This window comes from Rhinoderma darwinii, chromosome 1 (genome assembly GCF_050947455.1).
Source record: "Rhinoderma darwinii isolate aRhiDar2 chromosome 1, aRhiDar2.hap1, whole genome shotgun sequence".
Lineage (NCBI taxonomy): Eukaryota > Metazoa > Chordata > Amphibia > Anura > Rhinodermatidae > Rhinoderma > Rhinoderma darwinii.
The window spans coordinates 231,752,559-231,780,300 of record NC_134687.1 but is presented as its reverse complement, the minus strand read 5'-3'; the positions used below and the strand labels follow the sequence as shown (position 1 = coordinate 231,780,300).

The window sequence follows — 27,742 nt, the reverse complement described above, 5'->3', positions numbered from 1 at the left end:
TTGTTGACAAATGCGTCGCTCGTTGCACAACTCTCAAGCCCCGCCCAATTTCCCCAACACTTTCGTATGCACAGGGGCTTCATAAATATGGCGTAAATGCATTGATATATTTTCCTTGTTTGTATTGTACGTGATATGTTTAGCTAATTTATACCTTTTAAAGTCTATTAATAATTTCAGCAATGTGCAGTTATAACACTGAGCTAAAGCCAAGAGCTTGAAGAGATTGAAGTTAGTGGTTCAATTTACACCAATTAAACTGACAATAAAATTAAAAATATGGGACAAAAGCAGGAAAAGGCTATATGATAATGGTGCATTCTGTTAGTGACAGGAGGTTGTACTTTTGCAAATGGCGCTTGTCTGCTAAGCCCCCAAAAGAGTGGATTGGGAGCGGCTAAATAGGGAGAACTGCCCCCTCCAGCTCATTGGTGGCTAACTGGACATATTATGGGTGGCCTTAAATGTGGCCCTAGACCTTATCAAAGGACTACACATCGCATTTAGCTATATCGAGTGGTAGACACACAAACGTGTATATCTTTTTTAAACAGGTGTATTTGTAGCTGACATTTCTGACGTCTCTTCTGTTATTTATGGTGGTACAGATCATTACCATGTGGAAGGTAACTACACCATTAGAAAGAGGTTCACTAATTGGGCATCTAGCTTATGTTTATAATAGCATCTAATAAGTGACAGTCCCCCTATAACTACAATTCATATTCCACGGTCATATAAAAAGTTCAAGATGAGAATAATGGTGTTCTGCTCTTGTCATATGTGGACATCACATAAGATGAGCTTTGTTCTATATAAGACTTATATTTTACTCTAATATTTTAACCTAAATTATTTTGTTTTGTCTCATCAAAGCCCAAGCATGTAGCACAGAAACCCCTCCACAATTTCTAAGTTATGGCCCTTTTGCACATGCCAATAATCAGGCAAATGAGCTGTCAGATGATCAGTCGATGAAATAGCAGGGCAACGATCAGCTGATGAATGAGTAAACGCTCGTTCATCGGGTGATGGCAGCAAGAAATATTATTGCTGTCGACAGCACATCTCCCTGTGTAAACAGGGATATGTGCTGCCGACATGATGGAAATGTATGGGGACGAGTGATCGTAGTAACGATTGCTCGTCCCCATACATTACTGATCATTACTCCTTTTGAAAGGAGCAAACGTGCGCCGATCATTTAGCTGTCTCATTGATCAGTGCTCGTTTTCACGGCCCATATCGGGCCATGTTAGAGTAACCTTAGGGTCCTCTTATACTGTTCGACGTGGGTCGTGTAAACAAGCGCCGATCAACGAGACAGCTCTCATTTGCTCCTTTCACAAGGAGCTATTATCAGCAATGTATGGGGAAGAACACTCGTTACTCCGATCGTTCATCCCCATAAATTCCTATTATGTCGGCAGCACGTCTCCCTATTTACATGTGCTGCCGACAACTATAATATTTTTAGCTGCATAAAACGATACGATCAGCTGATGAATGAGCGTTTGCTTGTTCATCGGCTGATCGTTGCTTTGATTACTATGGGCAATTATCGTTCAAACGAGCGTTCACAGAACGCTCATTCCCGATAATTGCCCTGTGTAATCAGGGCAACAATCAGCCGATGAACGAGCAAACGCTCGTTCATTAGCTGATTGTATAGTTTTAAATTCTTTTCGACAGCGCATCTCCCTGTGTAAACAGGCAGATGCGCTGCCGACATGATAATAATGTATGAGGACGAGCGATCGGAGTAACGAGTCCTCGTCCCCATACTAGCTATCTCGTTGATCGGCGCTCGTTTACACAGCCCAGGTCGGGCCGTGTAAAAGTACCTTTAGTATAAATTTTTTGTCTTTGCTTCTGTTTGTTTTACCTTGAAGTCTTTTATTGTCTTTAGAAGAAATTTTTGAATTTGTTCTTTTTCATTATCTAATCTCACATTATTCATCTTAAGACCTTGAAAAAGACAAAGGGACAATTGAAGCGACACATATGCCATCAACGTTTTGCATAATGTCTTAGTTTGTATAATGCATTAACTTACATTCTAATTGACTGAGTAAATCTGCCAGATGTTGATAACAGGCAACAATAATGTCTGTATTCAATTCAGATCTTTTGCTGGAGAGAAAACAGAATGTCTTATCATCCAAAAATGAACTAAACAGTTCTGACTCCAGCACGCATATACTAATTAACATATGCACAATACTACAATAACAGAAGGACAGTCAACATGATGAAAATGTTAATTGAAAATTACACTTGTTAGGAGAACCGCGCTGTACTGCCATGCAAACTATATAATCATTTCAATGTTCTAAAATAGTGTTGAAGCTAAAACACTACCCAGGTCATGGACTCCATGTTTTCATGCAATGCAATGAAAGAAAGATTAAGGCTTCGTTTACATCTGCGTCAGGGTTTCGTTCTGGCGTTCCGTCTAAGCTTCCCGTCAGAACGGAACCCTGACTAAAACAAACGGAAACCATTGATTTCAATGGTGACAGATTCAGTGCAAATGGTTTACGTTTGTCTCAGTTGTGCAAGGGTTCTGTTGTTTAGACGGAATGAATAGTGCAGTCGACTACGGTATTCATTCCGTCAGAACGGAACCCTCACTGAAACAAACGGAAACCATTGGTTTCCGTTTGCATCACCATTGATTTCAATGGTGACGGATCTGGTGCAAATGGTTTCCGTTTGTCTCAGTTGTGCAAGGGTTCTGTCATTTTTATGGAATCAATACCGTAGTCGACTGCACTATTCATTCCGTCAAAACAACGGAACCCTTGCACAACTGAGGCAAACGGAAACCATTTGCACTGAATCCGTCACCATTGAAATCAATGGTAATGCAAACGGAAACCTATGGTTTCCGTTTGTTTCAGTCAGGGTTCCGTTCTGACAGGAAGCTCAGACGGAACGTCAGAACGGAACCCTGACGCAGATGTGAACGAAACCTAAGCAAACAAAATCCATAAATAAAATGATTCATGTATTCTTACCAACGACAATATCAAGTATTATCATTGCTGATTCTCTGCTGACCCTTAGGCCAGGATCACAAACACACAGTTTTTATGCAGTTTTTGAACCAAAGCCAGAAGTGGATCCAAAGGGAAGGAAAGGTATAAAGAAAAGGCTGATGAATCTGCTTTCTTTTGTGTCCACTCCTGTATTTTGTTAAAAAAAAATTAGCCAAAAACGGCATCAAAACTGCTTATATATTTACCTATTTGCAGCTTTTGAAGAACAAAGAGTCCTCTCTTTGATGCTTACAGAAACCTAACTTTAGTCCCAATTCACACAAAGTTTTTTGACGCGGTGGTACACCTGTTAAACCTTAACGCACTTAAGTCCTAAGGCGAGCAAAGGGAGGACAGAAACCTCCCGTGGAGCAGAAGGGCAAATCAGTGCCAAAAAGCGTCTGAAACCGCCACCCCCCATTGATTTCAAAGGGAGGCAGGGGCGTTTTTTTTTTCTGCGGCGGCTGTTATCCGTTTGCGGTAAAAAAAGTGTCATGCACTTTCTTGCCGCAGTTACGCCTCTGACCTCCCATTAAAATCAATATGAGGCAGAGAAAGTATTTTTCGCTGCATTTTTTTGCCCGTGGTGTGCAATGGCCGTGGGCTAAAAATGCAGCGAAAATCGTGGCAAGAAATTTCAGGCAGGTCAAAATCTGCCTCAAAATTCCTGAAATTCTGTGTGAACAGGGCCTAAGGACCAGCAAAATAACCGTCTCCATTGATAGCAGGGTGAGGAGGTACAATATTTGTCACCAGCTCTTCTGAAGTATAGCAAGTCTCCACAAGAGCATAGATGCCCATGGCATTAAGCACTCAGAACTAGAATCAAGTACAGTGTATGTTGGATACAGTATATACAGGCTGAGGCTGTACAGGCAGTTTACCACCGTTGCTGGTAACGTTTAGCTCTGCTATGTTTCCAGCAGTACAGTTCAGTGTACTGTCTACAAGGTGGATGGCCATTCCTGATTATATTAGGAATTCTAGTTCTGCCCCTGTTTTTTCAGTAGTGACCAAATATCGGGTGTCTAGCTGTCACAGACTGGCGGCCACACAGGAGATAAGTGATTTTTACTGCTTCTCTCTTCTTTGATTTCATGTACACAGTCATTGTTGTGATCACATGACTGAGCATGTGATTGCTAGGATGCCAGTGCTGGGAGGGAGATGCTTGGTGCCTAACAGGGACAATAGTGCACAACTGAGAAAAAAAAGGGAGAGGATATGAAACAGCGGCGTTGCTCCGAGATTTTTGTGGAATAATCAATGTCTCTGCGGTCCCTCGGTGGATGAATCCCCCTTGCAGGGAACAAATATATAGTGAAGAGATGGGTAAAAATGCAGTATATTGTGCGGTATCGGCACCAGGCTTGAAAGAAAGAATGGTTCTTTACGGTATTTTTCTTGCAAAGGTACTCATATTCGAACGACAACGCGTTTCTGGAGCGGACCTGTCCCTTCATCAGGTTTGTAACACTATTTGCACGTGTAAAATGTTTTCATTTGTAGTGAAAAGAACCGGGAAAGCCGGTGTAGGGCAGTTACATTTCACATTTAAAATTGTACAAGTGGGTGGGGGGAATAACACACCATATAGCGTAATGCTTTACAGATGTTTAAATGCACAAAATGTTCCAGTCATATAATTTCACATTTTACAATGTGTAATTGTTATTATTTTGTTCATTTATTAGATCATGGTCTTTTTTAGCTGAGGTCTTTATACTACTTGCTAGTATTCTCATGCTCACAATGTCAGAAGACTGCGGCAGCTTATATTGCATTGATTCCCCATGCAACTGTATTCACATATTAGTACTTCTGAATGAATTAGAATATCATCAAAAAGTTAATTTATTTCAATAATTCAATTCAAAAAGTGAAACTCCTATATTATATAGGATTTACACTGCACATATAACGTTGTGCTGATATTGCTAGATATACTTTCACTTATGTTGCAAATTGGATATCGCTGCCTTTATGAACGATTAAAATTGAATTTTATTATAGATATCAAAGACTAAAAATCGGCTAAATAGCCAAAGAACTATTTAAGGCATAAGCAGGGGGACCAGTAGGGGAACGCAAGTGGATACTGTAATTATCCACATACACCTCCACTTGCATATAGGATTTGGATCCCTTTAAATTATAGTATAAACCTGGTCGTCCCTGCCACTAGAGCTGTGTCCCAACGCGTTTCAGCACCCCCAATTGGTAGGGTGCATCATCAGAGGTCACAGTGTTTATTTATCGGTTTGAAACACAAATAGGCCGGTTAGCACATGTTACGTGCCCTAACATCCGCCCGGCTCATGCATGACACTAGTCAGCTGGTCGACCAGCTATTAGCCGATTTTTAGTCTTTGATATCTATAATAAAATTCAATTTTAATCGTTCATAAAGGCAGTGATATCCTATATTATATAGATTCATTACACACAGTGTGATCTATTTGCAGCATTTTTTTATTTTAATGTTGATGATTATGGCTAACAGTTAATGAAAACCCAAAATTTAGTGTCTCAGAAAATTAGAATATTAAATAAGCCCAATTTCTAAAATGATTTTTAATACCGGAATGTTGGCCTACTGAAAATTATGTACAGTATAATTTTATACTTCAATACTTGGTACTTGTATTTTGAGGTATTTTATACCTCAATACTTGGTCAGGGCTTCTTTTGCATGAATTACTGCATCAATGCGGCGTGGGTCTCTGTGGTAGAGCGAACATCGATTTATAGAATCTCTTTGCTGCTATGGGTAAGGCGGAATTCACATGACAGGGTTTCCCGGCCAGGTACCGGCCGTTCATAAATCGGCCGTCACCCGGCTGCATTAGGAACAATAGACCCCTAATGGGGCTATTCACACGACCAATTTTTGACGGGCCGGGAAAACCGGCCGTCAAAAAATGGGACATGCCCTATTTTCGGCCGGTTACCCGGCCGCCTGGATCCCATAGAAGTCTATGGGGCCGGGTAATACACGGCCATCACCGGAATGTGTCCCGAGTGATGGCCGCGTCTACCGTCGCTCGCGCACTCTCTCCTCATCCTCACAGCACAGAGTGCATGTGAGGAGGAGGAGGGTCTTTTTTTGCTCCCTGTAGGAGTCGGAATCCCCAATCCCCGGCCGGGAATTGGGGATTCCGCTACAGTAGAAGTGCGTGACTACACTGTCCATATATGGACACAGCGATGTCACTCACTTCTGCAGCGGAATCCCCGACTCTATGGCCGGGGATTCCGCTACAGGAGAAGTGCGTGACTACACTGTCCATATATGGACACAGCGAAGTCACTCACTTCTGAAGGGGAATCCCCGACTCTATGGCCGGGGATTCCGCTACAGGAGAAGTGCATGACTACACTGTCCATATATGGACACAGCGAAGTCACTCACTTCTGCAGGGGAATCCCCGACTCTATGGCCGGGGATTCCGTTACAGGAGAAGTGCGTGACTACACTGTCCATATATGGACATAGCGAAGTCACTCACTTCTGCAGGGGAATCCCCGACTCTATGGCCGGGGATTCCGCTACAGGAGAAGTGTGTGACTACACTGTCCATATATGGACACAGCGAAGTCACTCACTTCTGCAGGGGAATCCCAGACTCTATGGCCGGGGAATCCGCTAAAGGAGAAGTGCGTGACTACACTGTCCATATATGGACACAGCGATGTCACTCACTTCTGCAGCGGAATCCCCGACTCTATGGCCGGGGATTCTGCTACAGGAGAAGTGAGTGACTACACTGTCCATATATGGACACAGTGAAGTCACTCACTTCTGCAGGGGAATCCCCGACTCTATGGCCAGGGATTCCACTAAAGGAGAAGTGCGTGACTACACTGTCCATATATGGACACAGCGATGTCACTCACTTCTGCAGCGGAATCCCCGACTCTATGGCCGGGGATTCTGCTACAGGAGAAGTGAGTGACTACACTGTCCATATATGGACACAGCGATGTCACTCACTTCTGCAGCGAAATCCCCGACGCTATGGCCGGGGATTGGGGATTCCGCTACAGGAGAAGTGAGTGACTACTCTGTCCATATATGGACACAGCGATGTCACTCACTTCTGCAGCGGAATCCCCGACGCTATGGCCGGGGATTCCGCTACAGGAGAAGTGAGTGACTACACTGTCCATATATGGACATAGCGAAGTCACTCACTTCTGCAGGGGAATCCCCGACTCTATGGCCGGGGATTCCGCTACAGGAGAAGTGTGTGACTACACTGTCCATATATGGACACAGCGAAGTCACTCACTTCTGCAGGGGAATCTCAGACTCTATGGCCGGGGATTCCGCTAAAGGAGAAGTGCGTGACTACACTGTCCATATATGGACACAGCGATGTCACACACTTCTGCAGCGGAATCCCCGACTCTATGGCCGGGGATTCTGCTACAGGAGAAGTGAGTGACTACACTGTCCATATATGGACACAGCTAAGTCACTCACTTCTGCAGGGGAATCCCCGACTCTATGGCCGGGAAATCCGCTAAAGGAGAAGTGCGTGACTACACTGTCCATATATGGACACAGCGATGTCACTCACTTCTGCAGCGGAATCCCCGTCTCTATGGCCGGGGATTCCGCTACAGGAGAAGTGAGTGACTACACTGTCCATATATGGACACAGCGATGTCACTCACTTCTGCAGCGAAATCCCCGACGCTATGGCCGGGGATTGGGGATTCCGCTACAGGAGAAGTGAGTGACTACTCTGTCCATATATGGACACAGCGATGTTACTCACTTCTGCAGCGGAATCCCCGACGCTATGGCCGGGGATTCCGCTACAGGAGAAGTGAGTGATTACACTGTCCATATATGGACACAGCGATGTCACTCACTTCTACAGCGGAATCCCCGACGCTATGGCTGGGGATTCCGCTACAGGAGAAGTCAGTGACTACACTGTCCATATATGGACACAGTGACGTCACTCACTTCTGAAGCGGAATTCCCGACCTGTGGCAGGGAATTCCTCTCCAGGAGAAGTCAGTGGCTACACTGTCCATATATGGACATTGAAGTCAGTGACTTCTCCTGGAATGTGGGGGGGGGGGGGACTCTGTAGCATTACCTACAGGGGACTTGGTGGCAACCCCTACAGGGGGCTGGGTGGCATCACCTACAGGGGGCTGGGTGGCATTACCTACAGGGGGCAGGGTGGCATTACCTACAAGGGGCAGGGTGGCATTACCTACAAGGGGCAGGGTGGCATTACCTACAATGGGCAGGGTGGCATTACCAACAGGGAGCTGGGTGGCATTACCTACAAGGGGCAGGGTGGCATTACCAACAGGGAGTTGGGTGGCATTACCTACAAGGGGCAGGGTGGCATTACCTACAAGGGGCAGGGTGGCATTACCTACAAGGGGCAGGGTGGCATTACCTACAGGGGGCAGGGTGGCATTACCTATAGGGGGCAGGGTGGCATTACCTGCAAGGGGCTGGGTGGCATTACCTACAGGTGTCTGGGTGGCATTACCTACAGGGGGCTGTGTGGCATTATCTACAGAGAGCTGTGTGTGGCAACAAATTGAAATTAAATTCATCCGATTTTAAAACGGACAGGGAAAAAAATGGAGGCAAATCCGGTCCAAATCGGCCGGTAAAAACGGCAACATGGCCCGTAACGGAATCAGAACGGATGCAAACCGGCCGGGAAAATCGGCCAAAAACGGCCGATTTTCCCGGCCGACACTCGGACCCTGTCGTGTGAATGAGGCCTAAGGCTGACTTTCAAGCGATATTTACATGCACTGACACTTTCTCCCGTCCCCCCCCTCCTACTGGTCTATGTTTACAGGGATCAGAGGTAGAGATGAGCGAACCTGGACAACCGAACCCGGTTTCGGTCCGAACATCGTGAAAAGTTCGGTTCGCAGCGAATCCGAACTTCACCGGGTTTGGCCGAACACGTTTTGACCGAACCCGGCTACATTTTGGCGCCTGCCACATGTTAGATCTAAAATGGAGTATTTCAAAATATCACCTGACATCAGGCTACCCCATAATGCCTTGCAAACGGCTCTCCCAGCCAATCGGGAGGCAGCATAGGGGCGGGCTCAAGCCTGCAATAATAGTCTATGCACGGAGCTCAGCGGCCATTTTAGAGACAGGAGCTGTAGGGATAGCATCTCTGTGCAGAAAGGGAAAGGTTTAGGAATCTAAAAGAGAGGAATCCAGAAATCGAAGGGGCTCATCCACTACAGCGGGAGTCTACTCTACGCTCAACATCCAAATTGCAATACAAATTCTCCATTTGCCAAGCCAGTGTGTGAATAAGCTTTTATAAGGGGCTCATCCCCGTTGCATGGGTTAACATCCAACTTGCAATCCAGGCAGGCAGCTGTAGTACTACAACGGCCAGAATTCCCTGAGTGCACAGTGGCTGATGGAAATTCTCATTCATTGCCATTTGCCAAGCCAGTGTGTGAATAAGCTTTTATAAGGGGCTCATCCCCGTTGCATGGGTTAACATCCAACTTGCAATCCAGGCAGGCAGCTGTAGTACTACAACACCCAGCATTCCCTGAGTGCACAGTGGCTGATAGAAATTCTCATTCATTGCCATTTGCCAAGCCAATGTGTGAATAAGCTTTTATAAGGGGCTCATCCCCGTTGCATGGGTTAACATCCAACTTGCAATCCAGGCAGGCAGCTGTAGTTCTACAACGCCCAGCATTCCCTGAGTGCACAGTGGCTGATAGAAATTCTCATTATTTGCCAAGCCAGTGTGTAAATAAGCTTTTATAAGGGCCTCATCCCCGTTGCATGGGTTAACATCCAACTTGCAATCCAGGCAGGCAGCTGTAGTACTACAACGCCCAGTATTCTCTGAGTGCACAGTGGCTGATAGAAATTCTCATTCATTGCCATTTGCCAAGCCAGTGTGTGAATAAGCTTTTATAAGGGGCTCATCCCCGTTGCATGGGTTAACATCCAACTTGAAATCCAGGCAGGCAGCTGTAGTACTACAACGGCCAGAATTCCCTGAGTGCACAGTGGCTGATGGAAATTCTCATTCATTGCCATTTGCCAAGCCAGTGTGTGAATAAGCTTTTATAAGGGGCTCATCCCCGTTGCATGGGTTAACATCCAACTTGCAATCCAGGCAGGTAGCTGTAGTACTACAACACCCAGCATTCCCTGAGTGCACAGTGGCTGATAGAAATTCTCATTCATTGCCATTTGCCAAGCCAGTGTGTGAATAAGCTTTTGTAAGGGGCTCATCCTCGTTGCATGGGTTAACATCCAACTTGCAATCCAGGCAGGCAGCTGTAGTTCTACAACGCCCAGCATTCCCTGAGTGCACAGTGGCTGATAGAAATTCTCATTAATTGCCATTAGCCAAGCCAGTGTGTAAATAAGCTTTTATAAGGGGCTCATCCCTGTTGCATGGGTTAACATCCAACTTGCAATCCAGGCAGGCAGCTGTAGTACTACAACGGCCAGCATTCCCTGAGTGCACAGTGGCTGATAGAAATTCTCATTCATTGCCATCTGCCAAGCCAGTGTGTGAATAAGCTTTTATAAGGGGCTCATCCCCGTTGCATGGGTTAACATCCAACTTGCAATACAGGCAGTCTTTGTAGTACAGCCGGTGCCTTTGGTGCTATTATACAAGTCACAGCATACACTGACTGCCACCTATTCACAGTCACTCATTTTCAGCCAGTCCAAATAATATTTTATAAGGGCCTCATTCCTCTAGTAGGGGAAGGGGTTTTGATTCAACTTGCTGCACTCCAGCAGTAAAATGTCTGGTAAAAAAAAGGTTGTGAAAGGACGGGGTAGAGGAAAAAACACCCATGCCATGTCCTCTTCCAGTCCAAATGTTGGATCTGTTGGTGCCAGACCCAGTACCAGCATTTTTGGCACAAGACATGTGCCCAGTTCTACTAGTAGCAACAGCCATGTGCCTGCTGGTAGTAGTAGCAGTATCAGCAAGCCAGACTTGTCCATCTCCTCCGGTGGACGGGTTATTTTAGACAATACGGCCATTGTGGACTGGTTGGCTGGCTCGCGGTCATCTCAGCAGGAAGACTCTGACGATCTGGCTTCAAGCCAGGTTTCGTTGGATTCCAGATCCTCTACAGCTCCTTGGCACAGTGACAGTAGTAATATGAGTATTTCTAGCGTTTCCATTACATCATCTATGTCTTCACTCCCCCTTCATAGCGGGAAGCCATCTTTCATGAGAGTCCTAATAGACATCTCCTCTGGTGCGAAGAAAGATACTGAACAACATAGTGATGATGATTTGTTTTCCGCGAGTTAGTCAACGGAGTGTGTTGCGGCGGTGGAGGTGGAAGCGGTGTCCGAGACGCATAGCTGTGGTAGTGGGGGTGTTGGTGGTAGCCGTGGAGGCAGACGCAGTAATGAGGGGGCATGGAGCCCGCCATGATGTCACATCACATTCACAACACAGTGACAGAAGTGGCGGGGATGATGAGGAGTGCTATGATGATGTTGTTTTAGACAGGACGTGGGAACCAGGTGACGAGGTGATGACGGCGTCAGAGGAGGAGGGTAGTAGTGGCGGCACTGGCAGTGATAACACTGCGACACTGCTGCTACTGGTGTAGGCTCCAGAAAAAAAGCCTGCCAGACAAGGGGCAAGCTCGGGTGGTGGTGGTGGTGCACATGGTACTACCTCTTTACGGTACTCTGCCGTGTGGCAATTTTTCTGTACCTTCCCGGAGGACGAAAACATGGCACAGTGCTGTATCTGCAAGCAGAAAGTAAGACGTGGGCAGGGCAGCAATATAGGAACTACCGCTCTACGTAAACACATGGAGCGGCATCAGAAGGCCATGTGGGACAATCGACATGCCCCACCATCATGTACATCTAATGAAGACCCCTCTGCCGCTGCTGCTGCTGCTCTGAGTCCCTGTCATCTAAGTAGTAGCCAGGCCTTATCCACCATCTCGTTGTCATCATCATGACTGTCATCTAGTGCTCCTCCTACGTCCCGTCAGTTATCCATTACGGAATCGTTGTCCAATAAGCAACAATATATAGCCAGTCATCCACTTGTCGTGCGGCTTAATTCACACCTGGCTAAGTTGTTGATGGTGCAGTCGCTGCCGTACCACCTGGTCGACTCCGCCGGCATCAAGCAATTGATGGCGTGCGCTCAGCCTAGGTTGCGAATACCTAGCCGCCATTACTTCTCCAAAACAGCTGTCCCTGCCTTGCACAAGCACGTGGAGGAAAAGGTGGGCCAGTCCTTGCAATTATCCGTGTGTAGCAGGGTACATGCCACCGTCGACACGTGGAGCAGCAACTATGGGCAGGGACAGTACATGTCTTTCACGGCCCACTGGGTCAATATTTTGCAGTCCGATGCACCACCGCAGCAATGCCAGGCATTACCACCTCCACGCTTGTATCTTTCTGGTTCAACTCCGGACACCAGGCGCCTACCATCCTCCTCCTCCTACTCCTCCTCCTTGCCCTCCTCAATGGAGGTCTTCCCGTCCCCAACAGGACACAGACTATCTTCCACTCCTCCTCCCTCCTCTTTTCATAGGTGCAAGGTGAAGCGCCACAATGCTGTCTTACACCTGCTGAGCCTGGGCAAGAAAAGCCACACAGGGCAGGAGCTGCTGCTGTGCATCAAGGAGGAAATTGCACGCTGGCTGTCTCCTCTGAAACTCACACTGGGCAATGTTGTCTCTGATAACGGGAAGAACGTTGTGGCTGCACTGCGTCTAGGTCACCTGACACACGCTCCTTGCATGGCACATGTGATCAATCTGGTCATAACACGCTTCTTAAAGTCATATGTTGGTTTGAAGGGTGTGCTGGCCATGTCCAGGAGGGTTTGCGTTCGCTTTAGACGTTCGTATGCATTTAAGCACGCCCTCCTGGACTTGCAGCGTCAAAACAATCTCCCAGAACACAGCCTGATTTGTGACGTTCCAACACGCTGGAATTCCACCCTGCACATGTTGGACCGTCTGTACGAGCAGTGGAAAGCCGTGAATGATTTCCTGATGCAGCAGACGGGCAGCGTTTGGAGCCAGTGTAATTTCGAGCTCAGGCCCTGGCAGCTGGTTAGAGACGCATGTCGCGTTTTGAGGCCCTTTGAAGAGGCCACACGATTTGTGAGCCGTGACGCTAGTGGAATGAACGATGTTATGCCGCTGATATTGATTCTGGAGCAAACGCTCACAGCAATGATTCAGCAAAGGATGGAGGAAGGATCACATCTGGCTATGGATGTTGAGGAGGAGGATGAGAATGAGGAAACAGGACCTGAAGAGGAGCTGGATTTGGAGATGGATTTACAGGAAGGGATAGGGGACGAGGCAGCCACACAACATGACAGTGATGATGATGATGACGAGTCTGACGACGACCTTGATGATGGACAACCATGGCAGTATGGGGCGGAGATGGAACTAACCGAGCCCTCTGAAACGCTGGCCAGGATGGCGAGCTGTATGCTTCGTTACTTACGCGCTGACTGTCGTATTGTTAGCATGAAGCAAAGAGATGAGTACTGGATAGCCACACTTTTAGACCCTCGGTATAAAGCCAGAATGGGGGAGTTTTTTGAACCTTCCGAGAGGGAGGCAAAATTGGCTTATTATCGAGAGAAGCTATGCAGCCAGCTTGTCAAACGGCAAACACCTGCTGCATGTCTGACCGGGGGGCCACTCTCCGCTCCCCACTGTCTCATCGTTCCACCGCCTCTGGCAGAGTTACCTCTGCAATAGGCGGCAGCAGCGGCAGCAGCAGCAGCCAATTCAGTTTGGAAAATATGATGACAACATTTTTACATCCAATACCCTGACCTGACACACATCGTAGTCACCAAAGGGATGTTCACCATCACCAGCACCTAAACAACCAGGTTCACTCGTACCTGGACTGTGCCCTTTCTCCGTCAGAAATCCTGATCCCAGACCCCATGGACTTCTGGGTCAGCAGATTGGATCATTGGCAAGAACTGGCCCAGTTTGCCATGGGTGTACTGTCTTGTCCACCCTCCAGTGTAGCGTCAGAGAGGGTATTCAGCGCGGCAGGGGGCTTCGTCACCCCTAAGCGAACAAGATTGTCCGCCAACAGCTTGGAAAATCTCACGTTTCTGAAAATGAATCAAGCGTGGATCGGTGAGGATTTTAAAACCCCTGTGCCTGATGCCACTGATTAGATCTGACATTGCTGCTCCTGCTGCCGCTGCCGCCTGCTACTGCCGCCTGCTACTACGGGATTCTGTCCTGTCTACTCTTTTTTTAATGTGCCGCTGTTGGTGCTGCTACTACTTCTACCACCAATCCACCCCCAGTGCCGTCTGCTACAAGCAGGCCTGCCCCACGACAGGGCTTTGTCTGTGACTGTCCAGTCTGTTTTAATGTGCTGCTACTACTACCACCACCCATGCTGTCCGTTGGCTACCTCTACTACCACCAATACACCTCCACTGCCGTCTGCTACAAGCAGGCCTGAGGCCAGCCCCACCACAGGGCTTTGTCCTGTGACTGTCCAGTCTGTTTTAATGTGCTGCTACTACTACTACCACCACCCTTGCTGTCCGTTGGCTACCTCTACTACCACCAATACACCTCCACTGCCGTCTGCTACAAGCAGGCCTGAGGCCAGCCCCACCACAGGGCTTTGTCCTGTGACTGTCCAGTCTGTTTTAATGTGCTGCTACTACTACTACCACCACCCTTGCTGTCCGTTGGCTACCTCTACTACCACCAATACACCTCCACTGCTGTCTGCTACAAGCAGGCCTGCCCCACCACAGGGCTTTGTCTGTGACTGTCCAGTCTGTTTTAATGTGGTGCTGCTACTACTACTACCACCACCCGTGCTGTCCGTTGGCTACCTCTACTACCACCAATACACCTCCACTGCCGTCTGCTACAAGCAGGCCTGGAGGGCTTGTGAAAAGCCATTGCTTGTTGCTTTTACATCCATGTATAGATGAACCCCGGCAGGCATCTGCCAATAAAAAGGGTAAATTTTTGGAGGGCTTGTGAAAAGCCATTGCTTGTTGCTTTTACATCCATGTATAGATGAACCCCGGCAGGCATCTGCCAATAAAAAGGGTACATTTTTGGAGGGCTTGTGAAAAGCCATTGCTTGTTGCTTTTACATCCATGTATGGATGAACCCCGGCAGGCATCTGCCAATAAAAAGGGTACATTTTTGGAGGGCTTGTGAAAAGCCATCGCTTGTTGCTTTTACATCCATGTATGGATGAACCCCGGCAGGCATCTGCCAATAAAAAGGGTAAATTTTTGGAGGGCTTGTGAAAAACCATTGCTTGTTGCTTTTACATCCATGTATGGATGAACCCCGGCAGGCATCTGTCACCATAAAGGGTACATTTTTTGAGGGCTTGCACTCAAAAGCCATTGCTTCTTCTATTACCACCTTATATGTATGAACCCTGGCAGTCATCTGCCGCCAAAAATGCTTAATTTTTGTACCTTTTTTAACAATGCATTAAGCATACAACATGCACAAGTGCAGTGGTTTCTGTTAGTTATCACCGTGTCCCATCCGTTTTCCTATAGCCATACATGTTGGCGTAACTTTGACACTAACTTTGCCTTAAAGACAGCTCAAAAGTACTTGGATACACTCATGGGTGACCTAAGAGTGTTATACAGGGCTTCTAGGGCTTTTAAACAGTGTTATACACGATTTTTAGGGGCTTTCTTGAATTACAGGTTCGGTCAGAACTAGTTCGGTCCGAATCAAACTTTTTCATGAAATTCGGCAAACCAACCGAACCGAACTTTTCATAAGTTCGCTCATCTCTAATCAGAGGTAATCAGTATGGAACCCTTTTGGGTCTGAAATAGATCTTGTAGTCATTTAATACCTTTCTATTTTTACATGTTATCCAGCAATCTCCAAGTTTTGTTCCATAAACTTTACTAGAGTCTTGTCCTTACATGTTTTTTAAAATATTGTGTGTCGTATTTGTGTAATAAAAATTTTCATACTCATATACTTTTGGCTACATGCTCTAGTTCTTTTGTGTATGGTTGATATAGTTATGGAGCTGCCTGCAGGGTAAATCATGGGGGGATGTTGGTGCTATAAACATTACCCAGCCCTTAATAGAACTGCTTTTGGAGTTTATATATTGATGGTATTATTTTAGCCTTTTTTACTACATCTGCATTAAGATATGTTTGTATGTTTCTGCCCTTTGGCACTCTTGTTGTTTACTGTTGTAACGTTTATGGCCGCGGCCCGTCGTTCTGACTTACCCTCTGATGGCCGCGGCCATGGACATGTGAGTTCTCGGTGGCATCTCCCTCCTCGGAGACGCCGGCACTCACTTCCTTCTTCAGAGACTGTCTCCCGCAGGGCGTGCGCGCCTGCGTGTGCACAGCCTTAAAGGGCCAGTGCGCGCACAATTTCAGGTAATCTCCAATCAGTCCAGAATGCTGCTGGACTATAAAAAGGGCTCTGCCCTCTTAATCATTGCCTGTCTACATTGCCTCAGGTACCCTTTCTGGACTATAGACATTGTATTGTACCTGGTTGGCCAGCTGCCTATTCGCTACGCAGTATGGCCCAGTGGGTCCACACCCCGCACCATGACAGCTGTCCTATATGATCATGGTGGATAAGATGCAATACATACAACATTGTTACGGATTTACCAACTAACATCAACATGCCAAAGCTAACACAAAAACGCTCCACTACACATCTTCAACCTGGCAAGAGTGACAATATGTTTCCGATGATGTCACATGCTGTTATACACATGATAAAAGATTAGCAGTTGGCCCTATTAGGGTATGTTCACACGGCTTATTTTCAGCTGTTTTTTGGGCCGTAAGCGCCGGGAAAAATGGCTAAAAATACAGAGGCTGGACGCCTCCAAACATTTGCCCATTGATTTCAATGGTAAAAACGGCGTTTCGTTCCAGCGGGCGTTTTTTAACTCGGCCGTTTGTAAAAACGGCGCATAAAAAACGCCCCGTAAAAAGTAGTGCATGTCACTTCTTGAGCCGTTTTTGGAGCCATTTTTCATTGTCTTAATGGAAAAACAGCTCCAAAAATAGCCGCAAAAAACACATAAAAAAACGCTTGATGCTCTAAAAACAGCTTAAAATCAGGGGCTGTTTTACATTGAAAACAGCTCCGTATTTTACAGCTGTTTTTAGTTTGGCGCGTGAAAATACCCTTAATTGAGACATTTCTGCATGAACTGCTTGTTGTCCTTGGATGAGATCTTTATTGGGAATGGAGAATGTGTTAACAAATTTTCTGAAGAACTATTTTTGATTTGGATGAATACAATTTTTTATGTAACAATGAAATACTGTTGTCAGGAAAATTGTAATGATCAAATCATTTAATGGTTTATAACATCAAGATTGGACAATTTGAAGAGACTGAGCTTATTTATTACTTAGTATTTATTTTATTATATCCATTCAAAAAAATGTTATCGCTATCTGATGGAATATTTTACTTGCTATACTATCACTCCTACCATCTGTAAATAAGCAATGGCTTTTTTTCTGGCCACTTTTCTATAAAGCCCCACTCTGGACTTTTATGGCTTATAGTGGTCCTATAGAAAGATGCTTCCATCTTCGCTGTGAATCTTTGGTGCTCCTTCACTGGGGTCTTTGTTGAATTTCTTATTAATGCCCTCCTTGCCCAGTCTGCGTTTTGGTGGGCCTTCTATTGTAAGGTTTGTAGTTGTGCCATATTTGTTCCATTTTGTTTTAATAGATTTAATGGTTCTCTGTAGGATGTTCAAAGTTTGGGATATTTTTTTTTTTTATAACCCAATCCTGATATACACTTCTCCATAACTTTATCTCTGACCTTTTTGGAGCGCTCCTTGGTCTTCATATTTCTTGCTTAGTGGTGTTGTAAACTCAGGTGCCTTTCAGAACAGGTGTATTTACACTGACATCATGTGACATCATGTGACACTTTGCGCACAGGGGGAATTTAGGAGTTTTAGAGCAAATGGGGTAAATACATATGATCTCACAAGTTATTTTTTTTTTGTTAGAATTTAATAACAATTTGGACTATTTGTCAGGTCCATTACATAAAATCTAATTTTAAATCTATTTTAATTCCAGGTTGTAATGCAACAGGACAAGAAAAACACAAAGGGTGAATACATTTGCAAGGCACCGTACCTGTACATTAGCATGTGTACTAATAGTACAGAGGGAGTTGCTAGGATATACCTGGCCTATATAACATGGAATATGGTCAGATAGCCCTGGGGTCCTTCAATGGACCTTGGGCTGTCTGCTCATACAAGGAATGGTCCCTTATCACGTTACAGGATTTCACTGTGACACGATCATAGAGGGCCGCCTCCCTCAGTCTCTCGTGCATCTGCATGCCACAATTAGCATTGATCGCGGCATACAAAGGGTTAAGCAAAAGAGATCAGAGATTTCTTTGATTTTCACTATTAGAGCGGGGACTGCAGTTGTGTATTACAGCTGTTACCCCGTTCCTGATCGCACATGATGCGGCTGCTGCATACTCATTATTAGTCGTCAAGCAGTTAAAAATCCATCTATGATTCACATCCATGAACATGTAGAACCATATAGCACTTTATACTGTGACTCAATTGTCTTCTTTTTTTTTCTTTCCTGCTTGCCAAAGATGTTGCATATCTACATTTATTGTAATATTACCAATAATTTATAGAGGAAAGAAATTATTTCAAGAATTAGCATTAGCATTAGTAGTTATTTCCATGCAACAAAAATTCACTTTGAACTTCAATTAAATGTTATTACCTTGCATTTCTGTGAGTATCATTCATTGAAGAATTCTCATCTTTGCCATTTAATTTATTTTCTTCCTAAATGTTTAAGAGAAAACATGTAGCACAGAATGCGCAGATGGAGCGGTTTCCACTGAACAATCATAAAGGAATATGAAAAATGATCATCACATGGACAAAGATCATAAGTGCTGTACCAAAAGCTGCATCATATGTATTCATGACAAAATAGCGCTAAAGAAGTTGTACATAAATGTTAAACAGAGAGAATGATGGGTCTTAAAGGGACCTCGCGCTATCTTATGTTTCTATTAGATTGTAGGGCCTATATAAACATTTTTTAACTCATTTGCCAGTCATTTTTTCAATCTCAGCCTGGTGCTTCAGCTGCTCGCTAGTTTCATGCCATTCAAAAGGACTGTATATATGGCCAGGATCTTGTCCATCAGTGTTATGGGACTGTTATTTCGATGCTAAGCAGTTGAAGAGACACATAACCCCAACCCCTGCTCCGCACTGCTTTGATGCTCATTCTTACTGTGAATGTATCTTTACTTCTGATATGTGAAGTTCACACCAACTAAGCACTGACCCATTCACTGTAGAGACTGCATAGAGCATTCTGCCGAATTAAACAGTTGGGGTGTAGTGGGGAAATAGGAATTACAACTATTTTGTTGCAGTTGTAACTATTTGGGCATGGCCAGACGTGGCGGAATTGCTCCGGAATTCCGCTGCGGCCAGTCCGCTGCGGAAATCCGCACCGGACATTTTCTCCATTGGTTTCCACACCTTTTTAGTTAGGTTCATGCACACGAGGCGGAAAACTCCGCTGCGGACCATAGGCTGCGGTGCGGAATTTGGTGTCCGCAGCATGCACTGGCTGTTGCGGATGTGTAGCGGACTTGTTGCGGACTTATTGCGGAATTTCTCCATTGACTTCAATGGAGATTCAAAATTCCGCAATGAAATCCGCAGATGTTATGTGTGTTGTGTTGCGTATTGGTTTTACGAACAGGATATTTCATCATTCTGGCTGGACCTATGTGTTTCGTGGTCTATAGCCAGACTGAGATGAAATGTTTTAAAAGACAGCAGGAAGTACTCTTCACCTGAATACGCAACGGCTAATCCGCATCAATTTACTGCACATTTTAGGCAAAGTCGCAACACAATCTGCAACGCAGATTATGTGAGGCATTGATGCGGTCAGTGTCTGCAGAAATACGCCACGTCTGGCCATGCCCTTTAAAGTTAGACTCCTATATAAAAAAAACTTTTTTAAACATTCTGCATTAAATCTACATGAAATTTTAAGTAAGGCTCTGTTCACATTAAAGTCAATGGGTTCAATAGTGTCCATGATTCAATGGCTGGGGCATATGGTTCTTCGTTCTACTGTTACTATGATGGAGCTGAAGAACGGAAAAACTTAGCTCAGATGTGAACAGAGACTTACGCCTCATGCACACGACCGAGTGTGCCGTCCGAGTCCCGTCAGTGATCCAATGAAAGATAGGACATGTTCTATCCTATCTCGGATCGGAGACTCGGACCATTTTTCACGGACCTGATTCAACCACTAAAGTGAATGGGTCCGTGAAGACTATCGGGTGCCACTTGGAAGCCGTCAAAAACGGCCCGAGTATAACACAACGGTCGTGTGCATGAGGAATTATTCTGTGAATAACAATTCAATTAATAATCGTCTATCGGACAACTATCATGCTAAACTTCAGGGATTAAGGCGGGGTGCATTCTAAAACCACAGCCTTGGGCACCAAGAGAGCTTGGTTCACCCCTGGTTAGCTATTACTGACAACTTTTATGCAAAATTTATATTCTTCATGCTTACAACCATTCTGTAACTTTCAGCGCAAAATGTTATTTACTAATGGATAATGTTCTTGAAGTAGAGCACAAATGCTAGAATTCAAGCTTACTAACTATATCAATATACAATACATTGTGCAACTGCTTATCTTAGGCTCCTTTTACATGGGCCAATATGGGCCATGAAAATGAGCACCGATCAATGAGACAGCTCGTTGATCGGCGCTCGTTTGCTCTTTTCACAAGGAGCAATGACTGGTTATGATCGTAACAACGATCGTTCGTCCCCATACATTTCCATCATGACGGCAGCACATCTCCGTTTACACTGAAGGATGTGCTACCGACAACAATAATATTTATTGCTGCATAAAAAATGTGATTTGCTCGTTCATCGGCCGATAGTTGTCCTGAATTGAGCGTTTATATAAGCGCTCATGTGCTCGATCAGTGGCCCGTGTAAAAGGGTCTTTAGGCTTTCAATTTCCAGCCATTGTTTATTTATGATGGGGATAAATCTAAGAATGTGTTGGTGGATCTTAAAAACGACCAGTCACCACTCCTGACATGTCTATTTTAGTAAATAAATGTATTGCCCATGAAATAACAATTGAATTAAAAGAGAAACAACACAACATAGAGTTACAAGATGCTCCAGAATTTTTATTTCATGGGATTTATTTCAATTACTACTACAGCAGACATGTCAGGAGAGCCCGCAGGTCCTCTTTCAGGACAGCATATTATAGGTAAGAACTGTTGTGCATTTGGCCAACATTTGTGTATACAGACAAATATGCAGCCATGTTTGTAATATCATACTAAAAGCAGTACCGCAGATAAGTAATCTAGCTTAGGAAATCTGCTGTGTTCATGACTTTGGCACTGCATCTACCTGTGCTCTGATTCTGAATGAAAGTGGGACACTTTAACTGGACATTTTATTTTAACCTACTTTTCATATTAAAGGGTTTGTCCACTACCGAAAAACTGATCCACCAGATAGGTCATCATTACATGATCTGTGGGGTCCGACATCCGGACCCTGCACCGATCAGCTGCCTCCGGGCATCGGACATCCATGCCGGAAGCAGATAGCGTTGGTCATGAAATAGCGGCCGAGCTGCTGTAATGCAACTCTGCTCCTATTCAAGTGAATGCTTCCGGCTCTGTATATTACATAATGTTTCATAACATCCGGTGCAGCTGATAGGTGCAGGGTTTGGATGTCGCACCCGCACCGATGAATCGGTGGATAGGTCATCAGTTGTCCGGTAGTGGACAACCCCTTTAAGAATTTATAAATATAGCCAAATATCAAATATTATAGGATAAAAAACTTTCAACAGGTCCCTTTAAAGGGAATCTGTTGCTTTACATACAGGGCTTTATAAATGACATGTAGATTTAAAAAAAAAAGAAAATGGTTTCAGCAGAACCCGGATCTCCCTGCGGAGCCCAATATGTTGCTTTAAACTGGACAGGCAGCTGCTCTCCCTGTAGAGGCATGGGGACATATTGGAAAACCAATAATGATGAGATGAAGTATTATGTCTATAGATCATAATATAAATATAAATACATAGCTGCATCCACTTTGATGTGTAAAATAATAACTACAACCACAATAACGTGCACAAGCTCCTCCAGCTTCAGAAATAATGCAAATGTATATATTTCTTATTACAGTCAGTGTGACAAAAGTACCCTACAGACAGTTTGTAAAAAAAAATTGTGTATACCAGGCTCTATACCCTACACACAAAGCTGAAAATTAGGTATCCTATATAGGTATCGTATCATAGGCTGACAGGTTCCTGTAGATATCAAATGGATGTGCAATAAGTGTTTCTCACTTGAGTGCCCTTTTAATTATCCTGCTTCCTACAGGATCTACCATTTTCAAGTCACTGGTGCCCTCTTGTGGATATTTGTAATTATGACATATTATTGCTAAATTAGTTAAACACATATATATCGTGGCAGGTGGGCAAACACTTTTTGATCAAAATGTGCACTAAGAACCTCCCTATTTGTAAATAGATTTAGCAGTAATGCATATATATTTATTTATATTTAGTGGCTTAGGTGACATTAGTGTTCGCAGTGTGCTGTCGCCATTTCTTTTTCTGCTATATATATATATATATATATATATATATATATGCATATATATATATATATATATATATATATACATGTGTATCAGTATATATGCATATGACAGTCTGTAATAAAACAGTGTGTTATAAAACAGCCTGCGTCTTATGACAAAAAAGTATGAGAGATTAACTCCATATGGCTTCTGTGCCGTATAAGCACTTCACTCCCTCTTGTAAAAGGAGCATTTCTGATGTTTGAAGTATATTAGTGAACAATGTGGTTAAAAAAAAAAGCTAGATATAGTGTATTGTATACATGGAACTTGAACATTACAGGTGCTGAGAGCGTTATGGTCTAGTGGTAGTATATTTGGAGAGTTCTCCAAATCTCTGAGCTGCAGGGCCAAATATAAGATTTTGGGGGTTTGAGAATGCGCCTAATCATTTTCACTTTGGCCCACAGTTAAAAATATAATGGGAAATATAAAAATATTACTTATTTCAAAAAATTTTCTACTTAGAAAAGTATTTGAAAATAGCTAGTCCAACCTATCACACGCTATATGGGGAGGGATACTGGTGCACTACTTGCATGGTGCCAGTATTAATAAAACTCTCCAGAACTATATTCGATTTGAAAGCTGTCAAATATTTAACAAAATGTTTGTATTTTGAAATGTACAGAAAATCCTGCGAAATGTCTAATATTCCAACAGAAAGCAACACCTTTGTGAAGTTTTCTAAATAACAGCAAATAATCCTAAACCGCTTACCAAGTTTTGTGCTCCTTTGCTCCTGCTGTTTCTGGCTTTTTCTTTCCTAAAAATATAATTAAAATATACAAATATGGTTTATTATGCATTTTGTTTATTGATAGTTTATAAATCTGGGACTGCACTGAAAGAAAATGATCCAAAGTAAAGCTACATGCACACGACCATTTGGATTTTGCGGTCTTTAAACAATGGATGCGCAAAACACAGATAGCACACGGATGCCATCCGTGTGCTGTCTATGGTTTTTAGATCGCCATACACTTGAATGGATAAGACTGAGCCGCAAACACGGACAGGAATAGAACCTGCTCTGAGTTTTGCAGCTCGGTCCGACGGCCCCCACACGCAGGGCCGCCATCAGGAATTTCAGGGCCCCCTACAGCTAAATTTTTTGGGCCCCCCTACCGTGGCACCGCCTGTTAACGGTACTCCGTCCAGCACTATATCATGGTACCCAGGGCGGCCATCAGGGGGGGTATTAGGGGTACTGATGTGAGAGGCCCGGCCAAACCTAATTGAAAGGGGGGCCCGGCAAACTGCCGCGACTTGCCTTTGGTAGAAAAAAAACAGGCCCCTGCAATGGGGCCCGTTTTTTTCACCAAAAGAATGTTGTGAGCTGCGGGCCCCCCTTTCAATTAGGTTTGGCCGGGCCTCTCACATCAGTACCCATAATACCCCCCCTGATGGCGGCCCTGGGTAGCATGGGGGTAGTCATGGGGCCGTCAAACACCGCCGCCCGTGCGACCGATCGCGCGCACCCGCAAACTCCTGCGCATGGGCACCCGCGACCGCCTGGAACCGCGCACCGAATTTTGAGGCAGATATTGACCTGCCCACACTATCTTGCCGCGTTTTTTTCCCGCTGCGATTGAGGACAGCAGACAAAAAACGCAGGGAAAAATGCATTTTCTGCCTCCCATTGATTTCGATGGGAGGTCAGAGGCAGAACCGCGGCAAGAAAGGACGTGCTGCTTTTTCTTTTTTCCGCGACTGGCTCCCATTGATTTCAGATTAAATCAATGGGAGGCGGTTTTGGAAGTTTTTTGGTGCTGATTCTGACGCAGTGTCCGAGTCAATATCAAGGCCCAAAAAGTCTGTGAACTGGGCCTTATTGTTAGGGCTTATTCAGACGAACGTGTAATACGTCCGTGCAACGCGCGTGATTTTCACACGGACCTATGTTACTCTATGGGGCCATGCAGACTGTCCGTGATTTTCACGCAGCGTGTGTCCGCTGCGTAAAACTCACGACATGTCCTATATTTGTGCATTGTTCGCGCATCACGCACCCATTGAAGTCAATGGGTGCGTGAAAGTCACGCCCAGCACTTCCGCAACCGTATAAACTATGAATGAAAACAGAAAAGCACCACGTGCTACAAACATACAAACAGAGTGTCATAATGATGGCGCGAAAATCACGCAGCCGCGCATCATACGCTGCTGCCACACGGAGCTGTTATGGACCTTTTGCATGCGCAAAACGCCATGTTTTTGCGCGCGCAAATAGCACGCGCTCGTGTGAATCCGGCCTTAGGGTAGGAACACACTAGGCATGAACACTGCGGATTTTATGCAACACATTTTATTGTGGAAAATCCGCAGCGTATCACAGTCGCAGCAGAGTGGATGAGATATGAACAAATCTCATCCACATGCTGCAAAAATAATTGACCTGCAGTGTGGCTTTTGGCTTTTTAAGCCGCAGCATGTCAATGTATTCTGTGGAATCGCTGCTCCTCTGTTGTGGAAATGCTGCGGTTCTGCCGCAAAAATCACACATGAGAAAAAATAAAAAGGCACTTTTTTAAATTTATAAAAAAGTTTAGACTTGCCCCGGCCGTAGTCCTGGTGACGCGATCCTCTAGTCTTAGCGCAGCTCGGCCTCCTGTCATGACTTTTCATCCCATGTGACCGCTGCAGCGGTCACATGGTCTACAGCGTCATCCCAGGAGGCGGGGCTACGTTCAGAAGAGAGAGATGCGTCACCAGGACTACGGCCGGGGGAAGTCTAAACTTTTTTTTCCCTGCAGGATTCCCGCAGCGGACACGCCTCACCAAACCTGCACCACTACTTGGTGCGGTTTTGCTTACAGAATTCCCTGCGGCTACCGGGGCGGATAAGCTGTGTAGTTTTACTCAGCATATCCGCCTAGTGTGTCCCTTATGATGTCGCTCCTGGAGCTGCTGCCGGTCTCTAAATAGGCAGTTGGTCCAGTAGAATTTGGAATTATTTTTTTTTGTGAACCAGCTTAAAAAAATACAAAACTTTTGTGTTAGGGCCTGTTCACATCACCGTTCGCTTCCGCTCCGGGGTTCCATCTGAGGTTTCCGTCGGGTGAACCCCGCAACGGAAAGTGAAAGTGACAGCACAGCTTCCGTCACAATTAGCGCAGTCGACTGCACTATTGATTCCGTCCGAAAACCAGCCGGAATGGTGACGAACGGAAACCATTAGCGATGTTTCCGTCACCATTGAGATCAATGGTGACTGAAACGGAAGCTGTGCTGTCACTTTCACTTTCCGTTGCGGTGTTCACCCGACAGAAACCTCAGATGGAACCCCGGAGCGGAAGCGAACGGTGATGTGAACAGGCCCTAACACAAAAGTTTTGTATTTTTTTAAGCTGGTTCACAAAAAAAAATAATTCCAAATTTTACTGGACCAACTGCCTATTTAGAGACCGGCAGCAGCTCCAGGAGCTGCGCTAAGAATAGAAGATCGCGTCACCAGGACTACGGCCGGGGTAAGTATAAACTTTTTTATCAATTTAAAAAAGTGCCTTTTTTTTTTCTCTTTTGTGATTTTTGTGGCAGAACCGCAGCATTTCCGCACCAGACGAGCGGCGATTCTGCAGCATAAATTGACATGCTGCGGCCTAAAAAGCCAAAGCCACACTGCAGGTCAATTTTTTTTGCAGCGTGTGGATGAGATTTGTTCATATCTCATCCACTCGGCTGTGACTGTGATACGCTGTGGATTTTCCACAATAAAATGTGTTGCATAAAATCCGCAGTGTTCATGCCTAGTGTGTTCCTACCCTAAGGCCGGATTTACACGAGCGTGTGATTTTTGCGTGCGCAAAAAACGTGGCGTTTTGCGCATGCAAAAGGTCCATAACAGCTCCGTGTGTCAGCAGCGTATGATGCGTGGCTGCGTGATTTTCGCGCAGCCGCCATCATTATGACACTCTGTTTGGATGTTTGTAGCACGCGGTGCTTTTCTGTTTTCATTCATAGTTTATACGGCTGCGGGAGTGCTTCCATGTGCTGGGCGTGACTTTCACGCACCCATTGACTTCAATGGGTGCATGATGCGCGAACAATGCACAAATATTGGACATGTCGTGAGTTTTACACAGCGGACACACGGACACACGCTGCGTGAAAATCACTGGCAGTCCGCACGGCCCCATAGACTAACATAGGTCCGTGCGAGGCGCGTGAAAATCACACACGTTGCACGGACGTATTACACGTTCGTCTGAATAAGCCCTAACAATAAGGCCCAGTTCACAGAGTTTTTGGGCCTCGATATTGACTCGGACACTGCATCAGAATCAGCACCAAACAACTTCCAAAACCGCCTCCCATTGATTTAATCTGAAATCAATGGGAGCCAGTCGCGGAAAAAAGAAAAAGCAGCACGTCCTTTCTTGCCGCGGTTCTGCCTCTGACCTGCCATCGAAATCAATGGGAGGCAGAAAATGCATTTTTCGCTGCCTTTTTTGTCTGCTGTCCTCAATCGCCGCGGGCAAAAAACGCAGCAAAAAACGCGGCAAGATAGTGTGGGCAGGTCAAAATCTGCCTCAAAATTCTTTAAGGAATTTTGAGGCAGATTTTTTTGGCCTGCAAAAATACTCTGTGTGAACAGGGCCATACATAAACAGCACTTTCAGACACTTTACTCACTGTGTCAGAAGAGCTGCTCCCTCTCCAGTCCTCGTCAGGCGATGTCTTCGGTCCAGATGTCGTCCTTCACCTCCAGGCTCCAGAAAATTGCGGGGATCGAAGAACTCCTGCCGTCGCGCAAGAACTGGACTCCTCCCCCTCTCCTTACGCAGCTACGCTCTGGAGGAGGAGAAGAAGGAGGAGGCGGAGGCGGAGTCGGACGAGGAGGCGCTGGACGAGGAGGCCGAGGAGGAGGACGAGGAGGCGGAGGAGGAGGACGAGGACGAGGAGTCGGAGGC

The 27,742-nt window shown here is 45.3% G+C and overlaps 2 long non-coding RNA genes across 2 annotated transcripts in view; one reads left to right on the top strand and one right to left on the bottom strand.

The window, feature by feature from the left end:
• Positions 1–2,064: 2,064 nt before the first annotated feature.
• LOC142740445 (uncharacterized) lies at positions 2,065–23,596 on the bottom strand. The gene is made up of 3 exons (XR_012880683.1): positions 23,550–23,596; positions 18,855–18,919; positions 2,065–2,133 (listed from the first exon to the last, which is right to left on the bottom strand). It is a non-coding gene; the product is annotated as an uncharacterized LOC142740445 (long non-coding RNA).
• Positions 4,268–27,742, top strand: part of LOC142740436 (uncharacterized) — a 49,400-nt gene continuing 25,925 nt past the window's right edge. The window contains exon 1 of the long non-coding RNA XR_012880671.1: positions 4,268–4,507. This is a non-coding gene — a long non-coding RNA (uncharacterized LOC142740436). The remainder of the gene's footprint in view (positions 4,508–27,742) is intronic.